The 19742-nt window shown below is 36.4% G+C and overlaps 1 protein-coding gene and 1 pseudogene across 1 annotated transcript in view; one reads left to right on the plus strand and one right to left on the minus strand.

Moving 5' to 3' along the window:
• Positions 1 to 19742, minus strand: part of RAD51B (RAD51 paralog B) — a 626727-nt gene that overhangs the window by 322051 nt on the left and 284934 nt on the right. The window lies entirely within an intron of this gene.
• On the plus strand, positions 18356 to 18825 carry LOC136118733 (large ribosomal subunit protein uL6 pseudogene; annotated as a pseudogene).

The following is a 19742-nucleotide window of genomic DNA, read 5'->3' on the forward strand; positions in this document are numbered from 1 at the left end:
GTGGTTGCCAGAGGGGCGGGCGCAGGGGAGATGGGCAAAATAAGTGAAGGGATTTAAGCGGTACCAACTTCCAGGTATAAAATAAATAAGTCACAGGGATTTTTAATATACAGTACAAGGAATATCATCAATAATACTGTAAAAACTTTGTGTAAGGACAGATGGTTACTAGACTTATCGTGGTGATCATTTCATAATGTATTTAAATGTTAAATCACTATGCTGTACACCTGAAACTACAATAATATTGTATATCAACTGTATTGGAATTAAAAAAAAAGGAAACTAATAAATATACCCAACAAACCCTCTTAGAACTAATAAGTGAGTTCTAGCAAGGTCACAGGATATAAGATAAACAATCAAAAATCATTTCTATATACTAGCATGAACACAGGGACACTGAAATTAAATTAAAAAGAGACTTGCTATATGATCCAGCAATCCCACTTCTGTGTATATATCTGAAGGAAATGAAATTAGTATCAGGGCGAGATATCTGCATTCCCATTCATGGCAGCATTATTCACAACAGCCAAGATATAGAAACAACCTAAATATTGAGAATAAATAAAGAAAATTTGATACAGAAGCCATAAAAAAGGAAGAAAATCCTGCCATTTGTGACAACATGGGTGAATGTGGAAGACATTATGCTAAGTGAAATAAGCCAGACAGAGAAAGAAAAATACTGTATTATCTCACCAATATGTGGAATTTAAAAAAAGGAAATTCAAACTCAGAGAAGCAGAGAGTAGAATTGTGGTTGCCAGGCGTTGGGGTCGGGGGAAGAAGTGGGGAGATGTTGGTCAAAGGCTACAAACTTTCAGTTATAAGATGAATTAAGTTCTGGGAATCTAATGTACAGCATGGTGACTATAGTTAATAATACTGTACTGTATACTTAAAATTTGCTGAGAATAGATTTTAAGCCTTCTCACCACACACACAAAAAAGGTAACTATGTGACATGATGGATGTGTTAATTAACTTAATTGTGGTAATCATTTCACAATGTATACATATACCAAATCATCATGTTGTATACTTTAAACACATACAATTTTACTTGTCAATTATACCTCAATAAAACTAGGAAAAATACTATTTATAACCACTAAAATAAATGAAATACTTAGGTATAAATCGAACAAAACATGACAGTACTTGTATGCTGAAAACTACTCAAAACTGATGAAAGAAATCAAATAAGATAAAATAAATGGATATATATTGTGAAAAAAATTTTTTAATAAAACCATTCAGTATTTGATTTAAAATATCCCTAGATTTATATTTTAAGGAAATTGTATATGGCTTTGGAATAAAAAATATTATGCCTGAGAATTTAGCTAAAGCCTATACAAAACAATTTTTTTAAAAAAAGGAATGTATTAAATGTGCTATTTCAATTTACCCATTAAACAAGAGAACTCAGTATTCTAATAGTGGGTGTTATGAAAATAAATCAAAGTCTCCCTGAATTGAAAGGTTACTTAATTATACCTAGATGTTGGAATTCTTTCAATCTCGCTCTGCATTACATCTTTCTTTCAAATTTTTGTTAATAGTAATAGGCTGGAAATGGAACCTTATTATAAAGGAGGGTTTCTAAACCTTAGCACTATTGGCATTTTAGCCTGGGTAATTCTTCACGTGAGGTGTTGTCCTGTGCACTGTAGGATGTTTAACAGCATCCTTGGGTTCCACCCACTAGTACCCCTTCAACCTCTCTGCACAGTTCTGACAACCAAAAAATGTCCCCAGACATTGCCAAATTTCCTCTGGAGGCAAAATCACCTCGGCTGAAAACAACTGCTAGAAAGAAATGGCAACCACCATAGTTTCATTTAGGAGAAGGGGCGTAGTATTCCGGGGATACAACAAGGTGTGAAGTAAAAAGTATGGGCTTTAGAGTTAGGCAGATTGGAATCAAAATTAAGACTCTATCACTCATTAGAGTGTAGCCTTATGAAAATCAACTTAATTAAGCCTCAACTTCCTCATTAATGAAATGGGTATAACGACATCCTAGTAGACATTTGTCTTTGCCCTCCAGCATACGTTTTGGGGAGCAGGGGTTAAGAAGTCCTCTCTTCCTTTAGGGGAAACAGCTTTTCCACCCTCAGTCTATCTCCTGCTCCAAGGTTGAGCATATGAAGCTGGCTTAGCCAATGAAATAACTGCATGCCGGGGGCATTAATTAATAGTTCAAGGATGGGCATATGACCCATGCTGGGCCAATTATACTCAATTCTGAGGCTTTTTGCTGGAGAAGGAGGAAAGATTCATTCCCTTTCTCCTGAAGTTGTTAAGCTAGTAGGACCATAAGCCTGGAGCTTCTGTGTGGGAAAAACCAACCCAGTGGAAAACAGATTCAAGAGATGTAGAGAGACCAAGCCCTGATGAAACAATTTGTCATACCTGAAGTCAGATCTACCCCTTACGTTCTTCAGTTATGTTAGCTAATGAATTCTCTTTTAACTTAAGCCAGTGTTGAGTTGGGTTTTATCACTTGGAACTGAAAGAGTCCTAACCTGTAAGTTACCTATCTCAAACGCTTGTTGAAAAGACCAAGTAAAATGATGAACACAATAAGGCTATAAAGAGCTTCCTTCTTCTGGCTCTCAATTTATAGAAATCAATACAAACACAATTACGTAAGACCTCAAAACACAATGCAGTCAAGGATCAGACAACAGAACCCATGACTTGGCTTTGAGCTCTTTTCAATAAACTGGTAGACATTCTAAAAGAGCTTAAATTCATGGAGCCAAAAATTACTATGCTTTAAGTTACCTACTATGATGTCAATGAATAGCACATGCAAATTCTGGTATGTTTTCTTTGTTGCCATCACTTTTAGGTGGCCAACAGTAAGGGTTTGCTTTGAGTATAAAGGTTCCATAGCTTGATTTTTTTTTTTTTTTTTAACTGCCAAGAGACTGAAAGAAGGATTAACTAGTGGATTAAATCAAAATAACAAGGCTGGGACTAGGTTGAATCTAGTGAGACACCTACCTCAGATGTAAAACTCAGTATTCAAGGTAGAAGTAAGGTAAATAATATTTTAACGCACGATTTTAAAACTCAAAATTAATGCCAAAATTCCACGATGAAGAAAACATCACAATTTTAGATAAAGGCAGGGTCAATATCATCGATTTCTCCTTTTGCCCCAGGCTCCAAAATGGCTCAGCATGGCATTCCAGAACAGTAAAATCTCTAAGCTATAAAAAGCAGAGGCGTATCTAGTGTTCACAAACAACATCAAGGACTTAAATGCACTTGAGAGGCAACCTAGTTAAGAACTCTAAATTGAAAGCTAAGAAACTCGAGTTCAAGTTCCAGCTCTGCCAGTACTAAGTTACGTAACTGAGCAAATTACTTGGCTGTTCTAATATTTAGTTTTTTCACACATAAAGTGAAAGGGCTATACCAAGTGATTATCAAGATTTTTCTTAACTCTAAAGTTCTATGATTACGTTCTAATTTAATCTCCTTTGATGTCTAAGAACAAATGAATACCGAGTATGTTGCATTTTCAGTCCAGCATTTGTGTTATCTAGGAGCTTATGAAATGATAAGCTCTAACCATTCAAGTCTACCAGTGAATATAACCCAGGTTGAGGGTGATTTTTGTTTGTTTGTTTAATGAGTGCTCTCACATGTTTCAAATGCCATTTGATTATAAGATCCTACAATGGGGAGGTCAGCAGCTTTCCATTGCGGGTATGGGGTAGCAAGGTTGATCTGTGTCTCTAAAAGCCGAAATAATTCACATGGCCGCCCACTGACAAGTCTACTGAAGCATAAAGTAATTGGGTTAATAAGTGACTGCTTATAATTCCCAACAATTTCCAGAAATAGGAAAATGAAAATTTTAAATCAACAACAACAAAGAGAAGGTGACGAGTATCTGGAACAGGAGTGAGAAAAAACAAGTAATCTATTAATTCTTAAAAAATAGTATATTACATTAAAAGTAATAAAAGTAGCAAGTGACTCAGAAAGCACTGGAAATAGAATATAAACACCAAATATGAAAAACTAAAATGCTTGTGCTCTAGTCCATGCATGTAAGATTTTTTCCAATTTTTTGCTGAACCCTAAGAAATAAAGAATTCTCCCTGCCTATGAGATAAACGGACTCAGAAGCTTTTGAAAAGGACTTTGTAAATAAAAACAGGGGCTATTCTTTTTTTTTAAATCAATCTTAAACTTTTTATCATGCAAAATTTCAAACACAGGCAAGGTATACAGGATAGTATAATGACCCCCATATACCCATTAACAGCTTCAATAATTATCAACTCATGGCCAATGTTATTGGCTATACTCTCACTCATTTCCCCCAATTCTCCTATAGGGATATTCCTTTTAAGCCCCCAAATAAACAAATCTTTTGGGGCTTCAGTTTCCTTGTTTGTAAAATGCCAGCAATTATACTCACCTCCTTACCGACTATAAATGAAGTTATAAAAAACAACCAAACCTTTTGAGTCTCTTCTAACACTTTCTATGGTATCTGAACATAAGAAATAACAAGACAGAAAATGGACTCAACTTTTGTTTAAACAAGTCTTTCTTTTAAGCAGCTCAAAGTGCTTTGGAAAAATTTATCTTTCATCCTCCCAGCACCTCTGTGTGGCAGATGAAAGTATTATTATTCCCCTTCAGCAGACAGAGAAATGAAAGAAAAAGGAAATGATTCAAGTCAGATCAAATGAAGAATCAACAGTAGGGGGAAAAATGAATCTAAATTTTCTGACTCCTCATGTTCTGTCATTACAATATGCCACTTCGATCACTACTCTGACATATGTAGACGAAAATAATTGTTTTCTCTAAACGAAATGGACTTACACTCTATTAAGGAGTTTGTACATTTAAGAGAGCAGTGCTATGTAATATGTAGGCATTCAATATATTGAGTGACTTTAAAGCTCACCTTGCAGAGTCATACAAGAGCACAATCCTTAATTAGTTGGCTCAGCCTACTTAAAGAAGACAGTAAGAAGTAAAGGAAGGAAACTAAATATACCTGTGGTTCACTGGAATTGACCAATTATAGCTGGCCATTTCACAGGTTTGAAATCTAAAATATTTTCTTGGCAGATGTAAACATTACTTCAGTGTTACAGCAGAGAATTATACCATTTGGGCCCAGTCTACAGTGCCCCAGGCATGGATGATGCAACTTCCAACTCAGTTATAGAGTATTTTTATAGCACTTACCAAGTCATTATAACTTCATATATTTCAGACATTTTCCTTCCAATTCATGCAACAGCTCCTGTTCATTGCATTTGGTCAAGGAAGGTTGGTATAGGATGTGGGGAACGAAAAAAGTCTGTGGGAAGGGTGTGATGAGAATAGTCTGCCATGAGCTAGGTGTTCCTTAAATGTTGCCTATTATTCACCTCATGGAATACATCAGGGCAGAGGCTCTTTCTCTTTCTGTGGTCTCAAGAATAGCCGGCTGCGGCCTGAGTACTGTCTTCTAGGACCATTACAGCAGAGGTCACAACTACTTAAACATTCAAATGAATAGTTTAAAAGTCTATAAAAAAAAAAAGTTTATATAATTTGTCTCCAAAGATTTCTCTCCAACTTTGAAAATAAGATTAGAGGCCATGACCTACCCAATACCTGACTCCCTAAGACTTTTTGACAAGCCAGCTATAAAGCAACCAACCAACAAACAGGTTTAAATTGTACTTTTAACACAATCACTTGTGATTGCTGTTGTTACTGTTTTAATTTAGGATGTAGAGCTCATGTGGAAGGCGGAAAACAGAATGAGGATATAATAGAAAGGATACTGAAGTGGCAGTTAAGCAACCTAGGTTTCCATCTTATATCTGCACTAACTAGCTCTGCTGGGCAAGGCTGATAGGTTGAGGATAGCAGTTTTCTCATCTGTCAGATGAAATACATGGTCCAAGTGATTTCTAAATTTAGTTCTAAAATTCTCAGACTACCTAATTCCATACATTTTATTCTATTACTTCCATGTAATGTCCCATTTTTCATAATGCCATGCCTTTGCTATAACATGCTTTAAAATGTTTATCATCCCTCTATTGATTAGCTTATAGAAAAACAGTTTAAATCTGAAACAGAGAAAAAGAAGCATCATACTAAATGAATTCTTAGTATCTCTCTTTTATAGGTATAGGTTTAAAAAATAATAATAGTAAGATTTTCTAGTTCTCCAGCTCCCACCTAATCAGGCCATTTTCTGAGATTCAGAAATGGCAGTTTACAAAAGGATAACATAGCATAGATGTCTGGGTCAGCACTTGGCACATTAACACATGTTAGAGAAATATGTGTGTACCTAACGCCTCCCCCTCTAACCCCATTTTCCCAAAACTACCACCTCCACTACCAAAAGTAAGTCTTTTATAAACTGCAACACCCTCTTTGAATCAGAGGTGCTATGGAACCAGACTGAGGACTCAGTTCTAAATAAGAGTTTATACCTTTACTAAGAGTTCCAAATCATACCAGAAAAAAAAAAAAAAAATATATATATATATATATAACAAAATTTCTGTTTTCAAATGATCAAGAATAGCCTTGGGTACGTTATTAATAAAAAGAAATTTGTAAATAAATGGAAATCATAATAATTATAGTTCAAACATATTTTATATTTTCCCAAACAATTCATGAGAAAATGTCACTCAGCATGCAATGATTCTATTATAGGGAAATTAAATATTAATAAACATAGAATTTATAGTTAAAAAAAAGAAACCCTAAGCCTTCTGGGAATACTACATGCACAATTTGCCAAACTTAGACCCAAGCAGATCAAGATATGTGGTTGCGAGTTTCATAAATGCCAAGAGAAATAGTTTTTCTAAAATGCTTTCTTGACTTAAAACATTAATCCACCTAAAAAGCTGCTAACTAGATAAGGGGAGACCAGCAATAAAAAGCTAGCAATAACAATGTTATAGAAAAATATTCTGGAATTTTCAAACTTGAAATACAAAAGCCTTTCTCTGTGGAGATGAACTCCTTCCATTCTCCAAGGGCTCTGTCAACATCACCAACCTCAAACACTTGGCTCACACAAAAAATGTGATGACGCAGGAAATTGTCTGGAAACAAACAAACAAACAAAAAAAGCATTCTCTCTCCCTGGAACCAGAGCTGCCCCAGTAGAGCAGGCAAGCAGCCAGCATGTCAGTGCTTTATTTTAAAGTCTGTTTAATTGTTCCATTCCAATTCAACAGTCCAAGGCTCTTTTCTAAGTACAAGATAGGAAAAAAAAAAGATTAAAAGATCTTACAAGATATTATCTATTCTTACTTCACTAGCCCCTATTGAAGAAACCCTAAGTGCTAATTAGCCACATAAACTGTGCAGATGAACTTCAAATCTTTGTGGTACTAGTCTTAGAAGGGTCTCTCTGCTCTAAGGGCCAAGTCAATCTGAAACTCACACATACAAATTGCACCCAAGATTCACAATTGCATTCTAATTACTGCTGTTTATCCATGAACTTTCCTGTTTTTCAAACTGTCTATAAAAGGAGAAAGCAATTACAGCAAGTACCTTATCACATTCTAGTTGGATTTTTGCAAACATTTATTGACTTGGCTGACATTATAGGGGCTGTAAGAACAGACAGGAGATAACCTACGTTTCTGTAGCATTTTGGTATTTTTTTCTGCTTCTTTTCTTGCCAAAAATCAATTGGCTTCCCAGTAAAGCACAAATAAAGCAAATAAACAAAACCAAAAATCTCACAGCTATTTACTGATATAAAGAAATTAAAATAATACTGTACTATGATACCAACTCAATTCATTTGGCATCATTTCCTTCTTACATAATATGTTCTATGAAATGTATAATTCTAGTGGCTTGTGTATGTCTTCTTCAAATTCAATAATCTACCCATTGATGTGATCGACCATTTGTACAAGGAATTTTGTTATGTAAATGTCTGTGATGGATGTAAGTGGACCAAAAATAATGATAATTCTGAGATTAATTCTCTTTCCAAATTCTCAATTTATGAGGAAACATCATGGGTATTTCAGTTAGAGACTCCTTGTCTTGCTATTGGTCATTTCTGTAACCACCATTGAAAACGTAAAAGCTTTTTCTCTTCTGACCAAGATGGAGTAACAGGATCAAATTTACCCTACCACCTAAAACAACCAAAAAAATATATTTAAGACAAAACATATGAAACAACTTTTTTTCCCCAAGATACTGGACATCAGGCAATGAAAGACAGTGATCCCTTAGAGATGGAAAAAATGAGGAGTGCTCTATGACTGCCCCAGCTTACTAATAATTTCTAGGCTGTGATGCAGGGAGAGGAAACCCAGATGGAGTCCACTCAAGTTGAAGAGATGGAACCTAGGACCTGGGAAGAACAAGGCAGCTAGAGTTCACATGAGAGATCTGTGGAGTCTCCCTCAAATACTCAGCAGAGTACTGATTAGTACACGCATGTGAGGAAATTACTTGAGGCTGGAGAAAGAAAGATTTGATAGAAGTAAAGAGAAGAGTGCCTGGCACTCACACAAAGCCAGGAGTAATGCCTGTCTTCATCAACCGGAATGGAAACGTCATAAATCATGGAGCACTGAGTACAGTATACAGAAGGATCTTGCCTTGATAGTGGAGAATAATTATCTTTAAACCAAATGGTTCTGGTCCTGCAAAAGAAACCCCAAAAAACTTAAAAGCAATATCCAAAAGGATCAAACTGTTTCCAAATAATTCAACTACATCCCAAAACAAAGCTTAATATTTACAAAAATATACAGCACCCAAGAAGGTAAAATTCACAATGTACCCAAGAAGGTAAAATTCACAATGTCTGGCATCCAATCAAATATAACCAGACATAGATAGAAGCAGCAAAGTGAGACCCATAATAAGGAGAAAACTCAATCACTGAAATGGACTCAGAACTGACACAGATGCTAGAATAGTAGACAACGATATTAAAATAGTTATTATAACTATATTCCATATGTTTGAAAAGTTAGAGATAGCAAAAAGACCCAAAATCAAACTTTTAGAGATAAACACTACAATATATGAGATGACAAATACACTGGATGGAATTAATGGTAGATTACACATTGGAGAACTTGAGAACACAAGTTGTGAAGACACAACAATAGAAACTAGTAAACATAGAAATAGACAAAAACAAGTCATGAACTTGAAGCTACAGCAATAGAAACTATCTAAAATGAAACAGAAAACAATCAGCCAAATGAAAAGAGTATCAGTGAGCTATTGGGTGGGGGGGACAACTTCAGGTGATTTACTATATGTGTAATAGGAGTCTCCAAGGAGGAGGATAGAAGAAAAAGAGAAGAAAAACTTTTGAAAAAATAATGGTCAGGATTTTCCCAAATTTGATGAAAACTATAACTCTTCATATGAAAAAGCTCAACAAATCCCAAGCATAAAAAACATGAGAAAATTACATGAAGGTACATCATAATTAAGTTTCTCAAAACCAGTGAAAGGAAAAAAACTTAAAAGGAACAAGAGAAAAAGACGCTTTATATACAGAGAAACAAAGATAAGTGCAGTTTCTAGCTGGAAACAATGAAAATAGAAATACAGTAGTGCAACTTCAAAAACCTGAAAGAAAAAACTGTCAACCGAGAATTCTATTCCCAGCAAAACTATCTTCCAAAAAAAAAGGTAAAATAAGGAGCTCTTTAGACATACAAAAGCTGAAAAAATTCATCACCAGCTTACCTACACTACAAGAAATAATACAGTAAGTCCTTTAGGCAGAAGGAAAATAACATCAGATGGAAATCTGGATCTATACAAAGGAATAAAGAATAATGGAAATGGTACCTAGTATGTAAATATATATGATATTTTATTATTTAAATGTATTTTAAAGACAACTGGCTGCTTAAACAAAACTTTATTGTGTGATTCATAACATGTGTAATGTGTATAAGTAAAATATACGACAACTACTATACAGCTACTGTAACATTCTTATACTATATGTGAAGTGGCATAAGAGCAGTTAAAGATAGGCTGTGATAAGTTAAAGATGTACACTATAAATTCCAAAACAACTAAATAAAGTTATAGCTAACAAGACAATCAAAGATGTAAAATGGAATCATAAAAAATACTTAATCCAAAGGAAGACAGGATACAAGGTTAATGTATGAAAGTCAATTGCTTCCTTATATCCCAGCAATGAACAATTAGAATTTGAAATTAGAAACACAACACCATTTATCTTGGCACAGAGAGACAGAGAGACAGAGAGAGAGAGAGAAATACTTAGGTGTAAACCTAATAAAGTATATACAAATCTATAGGAGGAGACTATAAAACTCTGACGAAAGACCTCAAAGAAGATCTAAATAAATGGAGGGATATTCTGTGGATAGGAAGACCCAATATTCTCAAAATGTTGATTCTTCCCAACTCGATCTATAGATTCAATGCAATCCCAATAAAAATCCCAATAAATTACTTAATGGATATGGACAAACTGATTCTAAAGCTTATATGGAAAGGCAAAAGACCCATAGTAGCCCACACGATACTGAAGAAAGACAAAGATGGAGGACTGAAACTACCTGACTTCAAGACTTACTATAAAGCTACAGTAATCTAGGGAGTGTGTTTTCAGTGAAAGAACGGATAACTAGATCAATGGAAAAGAGTAGAGAGTTCATAATTCACATATAGTTAACTGAATTTTGACAAAGGAGCCAAAGGCAATTCAATGCAGAAGGATCGTCTTTTTAACAAATGGTGCTGGAACAACTGGACATCCACATTAAAAAAACAAAAAATAATTTAGACACTTACCTTACACCCTTCACAAAAATTAACTCAAAATGGATGATAGAACTAAATATAAAACACAAAACTATAAAACTCTAGACAATAACATAGAAGAAACACTAGGTGACTTTGGGCGTGGCCATGAGTTTCTGGATATAACAGCAAAAGCACTCTCCATGAAAGAAAAAATTGTCAAGCTGGACTTCATTAAAATTAAAAACTTCTTAGCAAAAGACACCGTTAAGAGAATGAAAAGACAAGCTACAGACTGAAAGAAAATCTTTGTAAAACACGTACTGGATACAGGACTTGTAACCAAAATATACAAGGGACTCTAAAAACTCTTAAACAATCTGATTTAAAAACGGGTAAAAGATCTTAATAGACATCTCACCAAATAAGACATACAGATGACAAATAAGTATTTTAAAAGATGCTCAACCTCATATGTCATTAGGGACTTGAAAATTAAAATAATAATGAGATACCACTAAACATCTATTAGAATGGCTAAGATTCAAAGCACCAACATTATTAAATGCCGGCAAGCATGTGGAACAACAGGAACTCTACTTCATTGCTGGGGAAATGCAAAAGGGTACAGCCACTTTGGAAGGCAGTTTGTTTCTTACAAAGCTAAACATGCACCATCCCATAATCTAGCCATTCTACTCTCAGGTATTTATCCATGAAAAAAGAAAGCATACCTCTATTCAATGACTTGTAGTCAAGTGTTCATAGTAGCTTTATTTATAATATTCATAAACTGGAAAGAACCCAAAATATCCATCAATAATCCAGGTGACTGGATAAGTAAACTGTGTTATATGCATACAATGGAATACTACTTAACAATAAAAACCAATAAAATAATGATAGATGCAACACCATGGATGAATCTCAAAATAATTAAGCTGAGTGAAAAAGCTAGGCCAAAGAGAGTTTACCCTGTATGATTCTATTTATATAAGACTCAAGAAAATGCAAACTAATCTATAGTGACAAAAACAGATGAGTGGTTTGCTTGAGGAGGGTAAGGTGGGGAAGGATGAGAGAGATGGACTAAAACAGCTACATAGAAACTTTTGGGGATGATGGACATGTTCATTATCTTGATTGTGGTGATGACTTCATGGGTGTATACATATGATAAAACGTATCAAATTGTATTAAATATGTGCTCTTTATTGGATGTCAATTATGACTCAATAAAGCTGTTAAAAAATTTTAAAGCTCCCATTTTTAGTCTCCTGTTTGACTCTTTAGCCACAGTAATTCCTTCCTGTTGTGTTGTCTTTCTCTACAATAGTCAGTTGTTTAAAATATAAAGTACTTCCTCATTCACCGTTAAATTTAATGAAAACCTAATGTATGTAAGTCAGTGGACTGGGCAATTGAAGGGGATACAATTGGACAATACAGGGATAGATGTCAGGTGACAAGGGATAAGCAATACTGATGATGATGAAGTGTAGTTAATTTTACCAGAGTATAAAAAGCAGAGAATGATTAAACAGGAAGGTAAATTTTAGGTCACGAAGAACTCTCCCAGAAAGTCTTAAAAAATGGTAAGGTTAATATGTCAGAATTTCACGAATACAGAAGAAGTCAAACACAAGTTCTTAAAGTTAAATTCTTCTATAATGTTCTCATTTATTAAACTGCAATATATTAAATCTCAAGGAAAGGAAATAATATTAGGGAGGAGCTAATTCTAAACACTGGATTATAGGACACATTTACTCATAGTATGTCTTCTGTGTGAAAATTATGGAAACAATTTAGTCCCAGTACCATCGAATTGAACTACTTCTCCTGAGTTTATAGACTTCAGTTGATTGTTCTAAAATTTATCAGCTTTGGCACTCTCCCCTCAAGGGCCAGGAATCTCTGGCTGTTATGCCTCAAGTGGAATAAGTCTCCTGGAGAAATTCTTTTGCTACCACAACTATTTCAGTGTGGTTCTAAGTGGTGAGTCCCAATGCTTGCCAAATTCCTCTGGTTTGATCCCATCTGGATGAACCCAAAATATAGCAAAATAGCACCTTCTACTTCCTGGTCATATTCAATTATCCAATATTCCTCCAAACTGATGCCTACTTTTATCTTTAAGAAACTGCTGGCCTAAGGCTCTTAACCTAATATATAACAGTGGGTAGGAATAGGCACAAGGAATATCCATTCCACTCTCCACCACTGCTGTACTCTTTAACTTTCACCTTACTGAAAAAGCGACCAAGGAAAGAAAAGTCTATGTATCTAACCATAGTTATGGACCAAATTACATGAACTTGAAAGTGCCTTAGCAATTAAGGGTTCCATATGGAGGAAAGCACATAGTGCCTCTTTCTAGTTGCACTTAACTTCTGTCTAAAATCTAAGCCAAAGCTCTTTCTCCCAAGCCCTCTCATTATTAGAGAAGCGAAATTTTTTCTGTCTAGTTTCTCAAGGTCCTTCCATCCACTTTAAGCTTAAGTGCATTCCAGTCAGCCAACGACATCTATGCAATCTGAGAGGCCCACAACTGAAATTCCCCTGAATCACTCCTGAAGCTTCCAAACTTTCTTTTGTTGCTTCTGGCCTTCGCTAATTCAATCTTAGCTTCTGTTTCCTAACTCATTCCTCCTCCCCATGCTATTGGGTTCAACAACGTAGTTCTACTTCCTTTTAACAGAACAATCTTGGGCCCTTTTATGATGAACACAAGATAACTTCAACCTATACTCCAAACAGGTACATATAATTTCACATCGAAGCTGTTCATCACACAAAGAGTTTCAGAATAACACTAAATATCTCAAGCTTCTCAAAAATATGAATTTAACATTCTATGTAGATTATATTCTAGATTTATATCCTAGTGTTTAGCTAAATGAAAACCAGGGGCCAAACCTAAGTATACTCCAGATGTCTTCCTAGGGTGAGTTCAACATGTACAAAAATTTTTGGACAAGATACACTGTAGCTAAGTACAGATGAAAGCTATAAAGAAAAGGGAAATGCATGAATCACTGTCACGGTATAAATAACTTTCAGGAATTCATTTCCGGACAACTCACTCCATTCATATTTTAATGCTAAATTTAGGAGAATACTATTGAATAAGAACGGCTCAGAATAGCTAATTATAAAATACCTTTCTTTCTTTTTTTTTTTTTTTTTTTTTTGCGGTACGCGGGCCTCTCACTGTTGTGGCCTCTCCCGTTGCGGAGCACAGGCTCCGGACGCGCAGGCTCAGCGGCCACGGCTCACGGGCCCAGCCGCTCCGCGGTATGTGGGATCTTCCCGGACCGGGGCACGAACCCGTGTCCCCTGCATCAGCAGGCGGACTCTCAACCACTGCGCCACCAGGGAAGCCCGAAAATACCTATTTTAAATTATTATTTATATATATGAGATAATATTTCCTATGATCAGTAGACTTTTTATAATAATAATAATTTGTTGAACACAATATGTATAACAGGCACATTATATAGATCATATAGTGCCATACTCATAATAACCCTAAAGTATTATTATTATTATTCCCATATTACAGAGGAAGAAACAGAGTCCCTAAAAGCTTTAGTTACTTGCCCAATTTACCCTGCCAGTAGGTGGCAGAACAAGATATTCAAACCCAAATCTCTCTGGCTCCAAAACTTCTGCCCTTTCCAGCAAGATGCACTTCCTGCCTGTTGAAGTAGCTATTATTAGTTTAGTGCTTTGGAAAATTCCTGACACATGGAGTCTGGAGTAGTATGGTGGAAAAACACTTGTGAGCCTAAGCTCTGGCAGGTATGTGACCTTGGCCTAATCCTGTTACTTTTGTAGGCTCTTTTTTCATCTATAAAATTAAGCTTGGGTAGTTAACATCTAAGGACCCTTCCAGTACTAATGCTTTATCAAACTATGATTCTATGATTTATAGACAATGCAAAAAATGTGGAGTGGGAGAAAGGATGAGTGACAGAAGGGTTAACTGGGCATTAGAAACAATATAGCCAAGTAAGTCCAGGATTGAGATAAAACAGAATTGAAAAAAAAAAATGGCTTTGTAGTATTTTATTCCCAGCATGAATAAAAAGACTTTATATAGTACCTATAAAGTTAAACAGGATCCTATCACCAAAGAATTTTATCAAATAGACTCGTCTATTTGAATTTAACATCAATTAAAATTTAAATTCTTTGAAATAAAATACAAAATTCATACAGATAGGAGAAACCATCAGATAAGCCCAAACACAGACACACTTTGAGTTTTTTTTCACCAGGCTCTGAGAACTATGTGAGGTTCCTCTTATATAAACAGGAGTGTGTCATGCCACAACTACTGAAGCCCACGTGCCTAGAGCCCATGCTCTGCAACAAGAGAAGCCACCGCAATAAGAAGCCCGCGCACTGCAACAAAGAGTAGCTCCCACTTGTTGCAACTAGAGAAAGCCCGCGTGCAGCAACGAAGACCCAACACAGCCAAAAACAAATATAGATAAATAAATAAATTTATTTTTAAAAAAAAGGAAAACAGGAGTGTGGGTTGGCACTGCTAGGTAGAAGGCAAGATAGTTGATGCAGTTTCCAGAAATAGGGGCAGAGAACAACCCACTGTACCTAAAAAGGCTCTCTTCATCAGCCAAAAACAATGACTGGGTGGGAGTTTTGTTCTGCTTTCAATATTCAGGCCAGCAAGGTCAGTCTGTGCACACTGGAATGATTTAAAACCTTTATAATAACATGGCTTCTCCTTATATTCAGCCAAGATTCTTCAAGCAGATTTCCTGATTCTTGCTCAGCTTTCTAATATGATGAGAACCAAGTGTCTCTTTGTTCGGTTACCATCACTAAAAGCCAATACGAGATGTATGCAGACAAGCTCCATGGGAAAACCTCACAAGCCAGAGGTGAAAGGACACCAAAGCTAGCTCTCCAACTAGAGGCCGGATGGACAGCAAATGACCAAGAGCTCTCTGGGCCTTGGGAGACCTAATAGCTTGGGATATACTGTCAGAGATGAGAAGGGGTCAAGTTTCTAGGCTTGTAAGCTCTGGTTATCCATCTTTAGCTCTCCCAATAGATAAATACGTTTTATGTGGAAAAAAGAAAAAAAAGAAGATGAGCAGCCTGGCAAAAGAACCTAAGACAAACCAAATCTTCCACAGGATGCTCTCAGACTAAAAGGCTGAGGAATGTAGAGCGGGGAAAAACTCCCCAAAGAGGGAGGAGAGGGAAAAAAATTAAAGCCATCAGTTCTGACATTTGCCAAGGAAGGAGAGTGAGAACACTCCTCAAACTGCCTATAAACCAGGTAAAAGTGACTGTTGGCTCGGACAGAGTCCACACACCCTAACAACGCCCCACTGCCAAGGCCACCACCCCTGGGCCTCCACTGAAAATTGCAGCTGCTTTCCAAAGCCCGGAAAGCAACAGGCAGAATATAGTGACAGCTGGAAGGAAGGGGATTAGGTGAGGACTTGGCATAAATAGGAGTGCAGCCAAAATGCACAAATATGAAGGGAGAGCGACAATTTTCCTGTGTGGTTTGTGTGTGTGGTATGGGGGGAGTTCAAAAGAAGAGTGAGCCAAAGTTCTGGCCTTGATTGCCTGGAGGCTTTGGCAGTCTCAGCCTTTCTCATGGCAGACGGGCCAGGAAATGAAGCTTTCAGCTGTCTGCTTCAATGTTCTCCTCACTGTCACCATTTTCGTGTTCGGCCCCTGGCTCATTTGCATTTTCTTCTTCTTTTGGGGATTAGCGCATACGGGTAGACAAAATCCATTTTGGTTACTCAAGACTGTCATTTCCTCCCACACCTTACTTGTCAACTAAGAACGTCAAGAACATGAAATCCTGCCAGAGTACAAAACAAACTATAGGATTAGATGATCTGCAAGGGGCCTTTGAGACCTTCTAATCCAGCCTAATTTTACAGATGGGGAAACTTAAGAGTAGCAAAGGGAAGTAAGGTGATCTGCTGAAATCATACTAATATTTAGAGAGTAGCAAAGTCAGGACAAATATCCAACTCTCCCATTCCCATCCAGCCAGTGCCCTGTCCAAAAAAATCAGTGTTCCTTTAGGACTCTATCTCAGACAAAATACTACTATTCCCCCACCAAACCCTTTTTAAATGAGGACTTGATAAGAACTGTGACGTATTCTCTCTCTGTTTCCTCATCAAACATTCACACATAAGTTTGGTAAATAATTATCCAAAGTGTTAGGTCTTAAGGAAAAGAAAGAGACTTGGAGACTCATATAATTAACAGCACTCAGAGAAAAGACTCAACCTAAAACCAAGCAGAATGCTTTTATTTCCTTTGTTTTAGGAGACAGATCCAAAAAAAGAAACAAATGGGACCTAATTAAACTTAAAAGCTTTTGCACAGCAAAGGAAACCATCAACAAAACAAAAAGAGAACCTACTGAATGGGAGAAAATATTTGAAAATGATACAACTGATAAGGGATTAATATCCAACATATATAAACAGCTCACACAACTCAACATTAAAAAAAAACCAAAACCCATACAACCCAATTTAAAAATGGGCAGAAGACCTGAATAGACATTTTTCCGAAGAGGAAATGCAGGTGGCCAAGAGGCACATGAAAAGATGGTCAACACTGTTAATCATCAGGGAAATGCAAATCAAAACCACAATGAGTTATCCCTCACAACTGTAAGAATGGGCATCATCAAAAAGAACACAAGGAACAAATGTTGGCGAGGATGCGGAGAAAAGGGAACTCTCATACACTGTTGGTAGGAATGTAAATTGGTGTAGCCACTGTGGAAAACAGAATGGAAGTTTCTCAAAAAACTAAAAATAGAACTACCATATGACCCAGCAATTCCACTCCTGGGTATATATCTGAAAACAAAACAAAACAAACAAACAAACAAAAATCCCACTAATTCGAAAAAATACATGCACTTCTATGTTCATAGTAGCATTATTTACAATTGCCAAGATATGGAAGCAACCTAAGTGTCCATCAAACAGATGAGTGGATAAAGAAGATGTGGTATGTATGTATGTGTGTATGTGTGTGTGTGTGTGTGTGTGTGTGTGTATACATACATATATATATAAAATGGAATTTTTCCCTTTTTGCCAAAAGAAATAATTTCTGATATTGAGAAATACCACATTCTCAGGAAAAGGTAACCAACCTTTAAGGGCTTAAAAGATTCCTACTCTGAAAAGGAGTTTATGAGTGTGGAGAGATAGGTGGAAATATGGCCCCTTGGCATCCACAGGGGATTGGTTCCAGGACACCCCACATAGACAGAAAAATCCTCGGATGCTCAAGTCCCCTACATAAAATGCCCCAGTACAGTCGGCTCTCCGTATCCACAGGTTCCACATCCACGGATATGCAGGGCCCACTGTATATTGGTTTATACGTAAGGTCATAACAAAGCAATCTCAAATTGTGGTTTCTTCCACTAAAAATTTTCTTTTCAGTACTATGGAAATCATGTTAAAATATGACATTAAAAAATGAAAACAAAAATACCTCACCTCCCTTTGCTGCATCTACTGCAAGAATGAAGACAGTTCTCAACAATCAGACTGTTGACATTCTGGATATGTCAACATCACCCTGAAGGGATGCATAGTTACTGTGAAGGACCCCAGAGGAACCCTGTGGAGGGACTTCAATCACATCAATGTAGATCTCAGTCACCTTGGAAGGAAAAAGAAGAGGCTCTGGGTTGACATACAGTGGGGAAACAAAGGACTGGCCACGATGGGCACTATCTGTAGTTGTGTAAAGAGCATGAGCAAGGGCGATGCACTGGGGGTCATTACAAGGTGAATGCTTGTAATGTAATGTAATGTAATGTAATGTGCTCACCTCCCCATCAATATCCTCATGCAGAATAGGTCTCTCGTCGAACTCTAAAATGTCCTGGGTGGAAAAAACATCCACAGGATATCTCAAGCCCAGAAAGATGAGTTAATTCTTGAAGGAAACTACATTGAACTTGTGTCAAATTCAGCTGCTTTGATTTAGCAAGTCACAATAGTTAAAAATATCAGAAAAATTGGGGGAATGATATCCACGTCTTTTAAAAAGGAATAGTTCAGCAGACTGATGAATAAGATCTAAAAGTTGTCCAGCTATGGAAACAAGATGTTGGATAATTCCCAAGACCTGTTTGTGATATTTTAAATATGCAATAAATACCCTCTATTTTGGGAAGGGGGGTGGGGCACTGGACACTTCACTAACTAGTTAAAATTAGCTAATTTTTCCTTCCTTCTATACATTTTCATTTAACAGATTCTCTAGTGCTTACCCTTTACCAAGTACTATTCAATTCTGGGAATAAGGAAATTAAAGACAGTACTTCTGTCATAAAGGCATGCAAAGTTAACTGGGGGAAACCAAAATGTCAATGGCATGATCAGAGTAGTACTTCCAGTAATAAAGGTTACTTAGAAAGCACATGGGAGGGGTTCCAGGCCAGCCTGGGAAGTTCCAGGAAGGCTAATTGAAGAAGGTGACACCTGAGATGAGGATAAAGAAGAATTGGTAGGTTAAAAAAATAAAAGTAATGAGTTCTTGTTTTATTCTTCTTTTTTTTTTTTTAAATCTAACATTCTTGTTTCATATGAGAATTTGATCTATTACATAAGACTTTGGAAGGAAAAAAATGACATCATTATTGTTATGTCAAAATATCAATAATACTAGTTAACAAAAAGTACTGGAACACATTAAATATCAAAAGACAAAGACACACACAAAAAACCCCAAACACGCAACAGTGTACATCAACTATACCTCAATTAAAAAAAAACAGTAATGTTAATGGAACACCCAAACATGAGAGAACGTGGTAACTTTTCAGAGCTGTCACAGGAGCTCATCTATGCATATCTATAAAGAGCACTAACTGTGGGCAAGGCATTCTGCTGGGTGCTGTA

Source organism: Phocoena phocoena, chromosome 2 (genome assembly GCF_963924675.1).
Source record: "Phocoena phocoena chromosome 2, mPhoPho1.1, whole genome shotgun sequence".
NCBI lineage: Eukaryota > Metazoa > Chordata > Mammalia > Artiodactyla > Phocoenidae > Phocoena > Phocoena phocoena.